A 9,430-nucleotide genomic window follows, 5' to 3' on the forward strand; every position below is an offset into this window, starting at 1 on the left:
ATAATTAAAAAAAATGAGATGGGTAGTTTCTTTTATTTTCATCTTTTTCAAAGATTTGGCAGATGAAAGAAAAGATAAGTCAGATTAACTCAGGAATTTTCAAATGAACAAGTCACTTTGGATCACTCCCAAAGCTACAATTAATTATTCCCAAAAAAATTCTACAGACATCTGTAGAACTACCCTAGATTGTATATTCTGATTATGGTGCCCTAAGATATATTGATGCTTTAATATCACTCATTGCATTTTAATATTGGACAGAATCATTTTTTTTCTCTGTGTTGGAAGCTTGAAAGAACTACAACTGGTGTTGCAGTTCTGAAAGAAAAGAAGAAGCTTAATGTTGTTAAACAGTGATGGAATAGAATGTAAAAGGAAATTAAACATTGGTCAATAATTCTACAATTATATAACATGGAGAAATTTTGCCAGAAAAAACAACGTTCTTGGAGGAGCAGAAACTGGTGTTTAAAATCATATTCAACTGGACATTACCTTCCATTTTATTCCTTTCTTGTTATATAAAATGTGTTTGCATGATAAGTGTGTATTTCATACATGTTCTTTATCTTTGCACCATGGCATACTTATATGGCATGGGCAAAGAAGGTCAAATTAATCAAGACTATATAGTACCTAAAGTCTAGATTATAGTAGCTAAGGTTAACATTTCATTTATCAATAAATATAGTCTTATTTCCATGTTCTTTTAAAAAAATATATATTCTTAGTCAATATCAAATAGTTGTTTTCGATAAATATATCATAGATTAAAAAGTATTTCTAGATAGTTTATATTCAAAAGGGCAAAATTATGAAGAATAGAGCTGAATAAGTAATAGTCTCTCAGCAGAATCATATCATGAGTGTTTAAATTGTCAAGAATAAAAATGATAACATATAATTTAGTGGTACATTAAGAATGTCCACACACTTGGGAATAAGCTGTTAGACACCATGAAATTTATTATTGAGGAAATACAGGAATGCGTAGTAAATTTTATAAAGTGAATTATAACCTGTAATATGATGATTTAGTAGCTACTTATAATGTATTCTTAAGAAAATATTTTTCTCCTACAAAATGCATAGTTTAAAAGGCTAAAGCTTGTTAAATTATATCAGCCTTGTGCAAAAAGTATATACTGGAATGTTATCTTTATACAGTAATACTTGATAAATTTGCCTAGTAGTTATTCAACTAAAAATAGATATAGATAAAAATGGTTCAATGCTATGCATATGGCTTTTTCCTATTCTGAGAAACACTCTGGATATACTTGTGTGTGAGTGCCCGTGCGTGTACATATATCTATATCTATCATTTTAATTAAAATGTTTTAATTTAGTTTAACCTAATTTTTGTTTTAGTTCTAGATTAGTGACACAATTAGATTGGCTCTTTATCTCTCTTAGATTAGTGTGGCAGCCAATCATTTGTGTTTGTGCATAATTAATTAAGCTTCCTACCTTAATGATAATGCTGAAAGTGTGCTAGACCCCTTCATCTTTTGACTTTCCATTGTCTTCCTCATTCTCATTTTCTCTCTCTCTCTCATTTTTTCTCTCTCTGTCTCTCTCTCTCTGTGTCTCTCTCATGTTTTACATGACTAAGGAATTAAATCATCATCTTTTCATCACTGTGGTCATACTTTCACTCAATAGAGTCTGTACTTTTATGTTTAGGAAGTAAAGTGCTTACAACTTCTTTCTCTCTCTCTCTCCTGTAGTTACACAGTAAGGATTTTTGAATGTATAATGTCATCTAAGGTAAGCTTTCATATGGTCTCTGCATATGAAGCTTATTTCTGTTGTCATGTCATACAAAACCTACCAAAGTATGGCATAATTTTCATTATGTCATTTAATGAAAATGGGGTAGTAAAATCAATGTAGCAACGGACTGACTATTTGTATTGTGTTCTTAATTAACAACTCTCGCTGAATCTGCTGAATAAATGCTTGTGATAGCAGCTCCCGCTATGATGCCAACACATACTAACAAGCTATAGAGGGGGTGATAAAGCATGAACCAGGTTAACAGCTTACTATACATAAATAAGCATAAATCCACAGCATTTGAACATCTAATGCCAGTTATTTGCCTCAAGGTTGAGGCAGCTAGGAAGTAATGCTATTTAATTATACCAAACTCTTACCTCCTTTTCTTGAAAATGTACACTGCAGCAACTTTAAGAAACTAGTTTAAAAGCATGCCAGATTTTGTGTGTCACAGCATAAAAAGGTGAAAGAAAGAAAGAAAGAAAGAAAGAAAGAAAGAAAGAAAGAAAGAAAGAAAGAAAGAAAACTTTGACAGCATATTTAATTGCTCTAAGCTAAATCAAGTAGTTTTGTTTTAGCTGGGTTGTGCACATAATTGTCATTTGCATTTTTATTTGCTTGAATGTGCAAAATATGTATCTCTGTGACAGTAAATCATAAAATATAATCCATAGAGTTTTGAAAGAGTTTTGCATTTGAGTTTAATGGTACAAACATTCAAAGGTAAGTTCTTTATAAAAGGGCATGTTTTTTTTCTCTCTCTCTCTCTAGCCAAGGCTGTCTTTAAAAAAGCATCTCAGTGTTTGTTTTTTAACTATTGTTACTTCATTGAATCTCAACAAGCTAAGGTAACTTTTTGGGAATTTAGACGATTAGAAAGGCTTAGAACCGTGTACAGAATTCTCATGATACCAACATTGCTAAACAATCCAAAAAAAGAGCATGAAGTCACTATATTGCACTGGTTTGGCACCTTATGCATATTCTTACATTATTGGTCTGGTAGGTTATATTAACTCCCACTGCAACATTATAATATCAGTCATTCCCATCTAGATAGCTTGGTTTCAATCAGTGACAAATGTGTAGTGTGGTGAAGATATTGATAAGGAGATCATTGTATGCAGTAATTTCATACTCAGGGGCACACATGAAAAGAAGGAGGTCATCAGCATCAAAATGGCTGGCACAGATGGGCAATCAAAATCCCACCTCTTTTTATGTGTGTATGGTGCATGTGATGCATGTTAAAAAGGACTGGGGCTTTGACTGCCCAGTTGCACCAGCCAGTTTGATGATGTTGACCCTCCCCTAATTATAGCTCAGTGTAACACGGTTACTGGGAATGTAGTAGCAAAAACAATCACATGGTTAAAATGTAATAAAAGCTTAATATCATTGTTTACAGAAGAAAAGTGTTGGGTTCCCCTTGGTATTTTCCTTTTGAATATTTTTGATGCTGTAACAGATATTATTTTGGATGACTTTCACTATGTGGACCCCCAGCATCCTGCTGAGTCTCCTTTCTTCTCCTTCTCCCACTTCTTTATTCCAATAATTAGAATATGGATAGGCAACTTCACTTCAAAGCTTCTTCACCATATTTGGCTTGGAGAATTTATGAAGACTCACATTATGAGTCTTTGATGGGTATTGACAACTTTACAGCCACAACAAGAATAACTTGTCATTTTTGGCAGCAACTTCATGCTGGATCCATCAAATCCCCATCCATTGGACAGTGAAAATGGTCACTGGAACATAGAATTCCTGACCTATCATTCTTGGGAGAATTTATTTCATTCACACGCAAAGAAAAAAAAGTGGCAACCGGAGAGCAATCCTGTCTAAAAATTCTAAATCTATTTACACTAAAGGAAGCTCTGTTAAAAGATGGCATATTTCTCCTTTTGTAATTGCACAAATTTGCGCAGGTATAAAGATCAAGTCTATCTTTTGGTTGTTTTCATAATTGTTTTGTCCTCAGGTGGTCTTTCGTTCTTCCGACTACTACTACAAGGGGTACCTCCGCATATTGCCCAGTCCTATATGAAAGAAATAGAAGCAAGCAAGTTTGGAAAAAAATAAATTCTGGCCCCAGTGCTTCTCTGCTTCTGCACCAGAAACTGCTAGCTACTCCACAGCCTCTCATTTCTACCGTGATCCTCCTAAATCATATATTGCCCCTTCCGTCTTGCTCCTGTTGCTGGTGGAAAGAAAAACTCACGCATGGATTGCTTTTTTTTTTTTTTTGAAGTTTAATGAAATAAGCTGATGCTTACCTGCATTTTGTATCATTGTGTATTTCTGTTTCCTTCTCTTTGCCCTCTCTTTTTTAATGCAAAAAAAAAAAAGACAAGCTAAAGAAATATGCATGAGAGCTCATTTATAGTTTCTAATTTATATGGCTAGATACTTTTTTTGTGAAACGTAGATGCTGCCATACCCAATAACAATGCAATCAAAACATACCTCTTTTGATAACCAAATAACAAATTATAGGTGGACATGTTTCCTGTGTACACGATTTACAGCAGTTAACCATTAATTGAGCTGAATGCATCTCAATTTAAAAGAGTTTTTTTTTCTCTGTTGTTCATTTGTAAATCCCATTTCTTTGAGCTACTACAGGGGATTTTTTTTTGGTGATGTACAATAAAGCTGAAGTGTTTATGACCTAGTCACATATTTGGGGTTCTTATGCTTATTTTATGTTACACTATCACTGTTATTTTGTTTTCATCATGTCTTGGCTTTTTGTTTGCAGTTACAAACACTGGATTATGGGCTGGGATGTAGATACACTCACATATATTCTTATCCATTACATTAGTCCATTTGGGGGTAAGCACTGTTGTATAAAGCACATAAGAAAGAAAAATTAAAGGCATCATATTAGAAAAAGAAATATCATATAAGTGAATCTAGTTTGCGCCAACTCTATTCATTATACCACTTCATACATCTTTTGCAAATTTTATCCAAACACAACTTTCTTAGTCTTCTCCTCTCAATACATTCAGTCTTTCCTCATACACTTGTTTGGTGAGTCAGGGCTCACTCTCTCCATGAACACATTTCCTCATCTTCCTGGCCACAAATTTTTGTATCATTTATTCAGCTCTTATTCTTTCTTGTCTTGTTCGCTATACATACTACTTAAGTACCCACTGCATTCAACTTTTGTGTTTTTACACCATGGCAAACTCTCATTTTCATACAATAAAGTGTACAGAAGCTCACTATGGGCAATTTCACTTCTTTACACAAACCTGTAATAATACCTGACAGTACTGATCAATTTAGGCATATTTTGGCCCAAACCTAGTTTTATTCCAAGCATATTCACATTATTCTATTTAAGGCAAGGTCTCAAATAGAATAGAATAGAATAGAATAGAATAGAATAGAATAGAATAGAATAGAATAGAATAGAAAGGGACCTTGGAGGTCTTCTAGTCCAGCTCCCTGCTCAAGCAGGAGATCCTTATACCATTTCAGACAAATGACTGTCCAGTCTCTTCTTAAAAATCTCCAGTGATAGAGTGCCCACGATTTCTGGAGGCAAGCTGTTCCACTGGTTAATTGTCCTCACTACTGGAACTTTTTCCTTAATTCCAGATTGCTTCTTTCTTTGATCAGTTTCCAACCATTGTTTCTTGTCTTGCCCTCTGGTGCTTTGGAGAATAGCTTGGCCCTCTCTTCTTTGTGGCAGCCCCTCAAATATGGGAACTACCTTCCAAGCTAACATTGTTTCCTATATCCCACCGACTAGTAGGTATATGCAGTGTATATACCACAGTGCTAGGCAAGAGACATAATTTCAGAATGTACCTGGAAGTTTGGAACAGAGTACTATATAACTATGTAGTATCTGAAGCCTGATGGAGGCCTCAGACACAACCTGTTTCCCATTTGTTATACTTCTCTTACGTCAGTCCCCAGGAAGATCAAAACCATTTCACAGATTCTTAATGAGACTCTGCCTACTTACCTAACAACCCTATTCAGATTAGATGAGAAATTAAACCACCCTGGAGGACAAATACATGGTTTCTCCTAACCAACTTGCTCAGAGGGAAGCAGCTATTTGGATAAGCAGTAAAATATTTCAAATTAAAAAGATAAGTCCATATGCCATGACTCAATTTCCAAATAACTCCACCTGGATGACTGAGAATCTTCATTGACAGATTAATACAGTATATGTAAGACACATATTGACAATTTCTAGCACAACAGCTTATACATATTAATGGAGTTACCAACAATTACTTCTTTTGAAGCATTTCATGTAGAGTTATCACCTATTCACATAATTCCAAGCATGTTTTATACAAAAATACCAGTGGAATTAAGCTCAGTGGAATTTCTTGATTTCAAGGCTTAAGGCTGTATGCATAGTAATTGTTTTAATGTATTAGTAATTACATCTGGAATTTAAAATAATATAGGAGTGCCTAAAAGACACACCACAACCCTTTAGGTCAATGGATACAAAACCAACTTTAATTCTTCACTTTATGAATGGTTACTGCAAGCTCATACGGTACCTTCTGAACTCGAATGCAGTATTTTGAAGGAAAGTTATGCTGATTGACTTCTTTATTTTCTGTCAAACAGGCCGAGGCAGAGGAACGATAGTCAAACCTCACATGCAAGGCTATTAGGCCTAAGCAGATCAAAATGTATTTGAATTTTTTGTATTATGGCTATCAAGTAATGGTTGCGTGAATTTTTGCTGCCCAGATCTGATAATCTTAGTATGTATAGCTGATTCAGACTTCAGAGAATGCTCTCTAAGTATCCTCTGAAATATGTTTTGCATATGCATTGTTCAAAGTAATAAAATTTCCCTCTTCTTCAGGAAAAACAGATGTTTAGGAGCACTTTTCTGCAAAAATATACACAAAGAACACGGACATCCTAGAATGTTATAGTTCAGGACAACATGGACATACAAAACACCCAGCTCAGGGGACTTGCTTACAGCAGGAGTTTCAAAGACGTAAACATGATACAACTGAAAAGTGCTTTATTGCAGATAAGAAAAGGCCACTTATACACAAATATTCTGCCCTGTGCAGAACACAGAAATCAAATTTTCTAATATGTATGTTCCAGGATTTAAATACCAGGGGTGTTTAAATCAATGGCCTTCTGGTCATTCTTTTCCCAGCCAAATCTCTTAAACATAGACATCTGTTCAATGTTTATATATTGTTCTGTCTAGAGTTTGGACAGGTAATTCATTGGTTACACCTCACTCAGTTTTATAATCATCAGAGATGCTGTGCACCATCCCCCAGTACAGTAGCATTTCACAAGTAATTCAGGTACCTTCTACTGTATATTCTGTATTTAAAAATCAGACATAAAAACAGGCGAAAGAAAACAAAGATTTTTGAGAAGGCAAAAAAGCTTAGAGATGGATTGGAGCTGATGTTGTAGGTATTGTCAGTGGAGTAACCATCAGAATCATGAGAATTTAGAAGCAGAGATGAGTGATTAATATCCTTACTGATTAAAGTTCTCCAGAAGCAGCAATACAGATGGATAATTATCTTTAGCATTTATTCTATACTTTCTCTTATATGTGACAAGTTTCCGAAGTTTCCTACCATTTATATACAAGTGCAGCAACTCTGTACATTAAAACATACGAACACAAATCAAAACTCTGATTATGAAATGTACATAATAATGCTTAATTCAAGCTGTTATAATCACAGTATTAGATGTAGAAAAAGGATTAAATAGAGAAATTACTTCCTAATGTGCCTGGGTCAACTATTTTCCAATGCAAGGCTTATATTGAAAAGTTGTGGAAAATCAGCTGCCAGAAAAGCCAACACAGTGCTAGGCTACATTAACAGAGGGATAGAATCAAGATCACGTGAAGTGTTAATACCACTGGTAAGGCCACACTTGGAATACTGCATCCAGTTTTGGTCACCACGATGTAAAAAAGATATTGAGACTCTAGAAAGGGTACAGAGAAGAGCAACAAAGATTATTAGGGGACTGGAGGCTAAAACATACAAGGAACGGTTGCTGGAATTGGATATGTCTAGTTTAATGAAGAAAAGGATGAGGGCGGACATGATACCAGTGTTCCAATATCTCAAGGGCTGCCACAAAGAAGAGGAAGTCAAGCTATTTTCCAAAGCGCCTGAAGGCAGGACAAGAAGCAATGGATGGAAACTAACCAAAGAGAGAAGCAACCTAGAACTAAGGAGAAACTTCCTGACAGTTAGAACAATTAGCCAGTGGAACAACCTGCCTCCAGAAGTGGTGAATGCTCCAACACTGGAAGTTTTTAAGAAGAAACTGGACAGCCATTTGTCCAAAATGGTATAGGGTTACCTGCCTGAGCAGGTGGTTGGACTTGATGACCTCCAAGGTCCCTTCCCACTTTCCACTTTATGGATCATCGCACAGTCAGCCAGATGTTCAGACTGGATTTGGCATTTTGTCTACCTATTGAGTCCTTACCAAGAACCTGGGATAGGCAGATGTGGATGTTTGATGGTATTACAGATATCATCGCAAGATGGAAGCAGTTCCTAGTAAGGCCGCCTTTTGCTATTGACTAATGGCAAATTTGTCAATGCCAATGGTGTTCAAGTGGTGCTCCAGTTGTTCTGGGATTGCACCCAAGGCGCCTATTACTATTGGTGGTATTATTATTATAATATACAGGCAAGACAAACATGTTGATATCAGCCTTCCTTCAGCTTTGTGCTTTCTAGATATCCTATAATTGCTAATCTGCATGGGCAATGATCCAGGATGGAGGCAAGAGAAAGCTGCTATCACAAACGTGAGCACAGTTTAGTACCATGCACACTCTTCTATGTTAAAATATGGTTGTGGTTCAGTGTACTGTTCATATCCAAGTAACTGGGTTCAATTTTTTTTTAAAAAAAGTGGTTTGATTAACGACATATTATGTGACTGCAGCCAAAATTATAGCATACAACGTTTGTCTGTGCATCAACCCCCAGTACAGTCGATATAGGTTTGTCTGTGCATGGAAATGTTCCTACATGGCGATCGCTGAATTGGCGAGACCTGCATAGTCCTGATTTGCTTAACCTTGGTTTGCTCAAACTAATCTTCTGAATTTGCCCAGTGAGCTAATTCACACAGCACAGATAAATAAAGACGAAACGCAGCCTTCGGCATCACCTCAGAATCAACGCTGGCCTGATGCTCACCGACTGCCTGAGGATGACCCCACCTTCTCCAGACCAGACGAGGGGCGAAGAAGAAACGGAAATAGCGGATTCCTCCAATTGCCTGCACTAGCTCGACGGCGAAGGAAAGGCAGCTGTTGGCAAAAAACAAGTCCGCAGGAGAGAATAGACCACTAGAATAATAACTTTATTGTCACTTTAAATGTACACTAATCAGCACATATTAAAATATGATTTCGTTGCATACAGGGTAAGCACCTCCAATATACACTGCATAAACCTGACCCCCAAAAAATGTGCATATACTCACATACACACACACACGTGACCCAGAGAAACAACAGTCTAGTTCGGATGTATACATATACATGGCGAGAAAAAGGAATCTTGCGAGTTTACCAGACGAGTGACATAAGGAACAAAACTGTTACAGAATCGGGTAGTCT

At 36.0% G+C, this 9,430-nt stretch overlaps 1 long non-coding RNA gene across 1 annotated transcript; it reads left to right on the forward strand.

Annotated features, from left to right (window-relative positions):
• Positions 1-22: 22 nt before the first annotated feature.
• Positions 23-4,473, forward strand: LOC120305856. Its single transcript, XR_005556112.1, has 2 exons — positions 23-1,773; positions 3,773-4,473. It is a non-coding gene; the product is annotated as an uncharacterized LOC120305856 (long non-coding RNA).
• Positions 4,474-9,430: the final 4,957 nt, after the last annotated feature.

The sequence above is a fragment of the Crotalus tigris genome, unplaced genomic scaffold (assembly GCF_016545835.1).
Source record: "Crotalus tigris isolate CLP2741 ecotype Arizona unplaced genomic scaffold, ASM1654583v1 scf7180000017694.5664430, whole genome shotgun sequence".
Classification (NCBI taxonomy): Eukaryota; Metazoa; Chordata; class Lepidosauria; order Squamata; family Viperidae; genus Crotalus; species Crotalus tigris.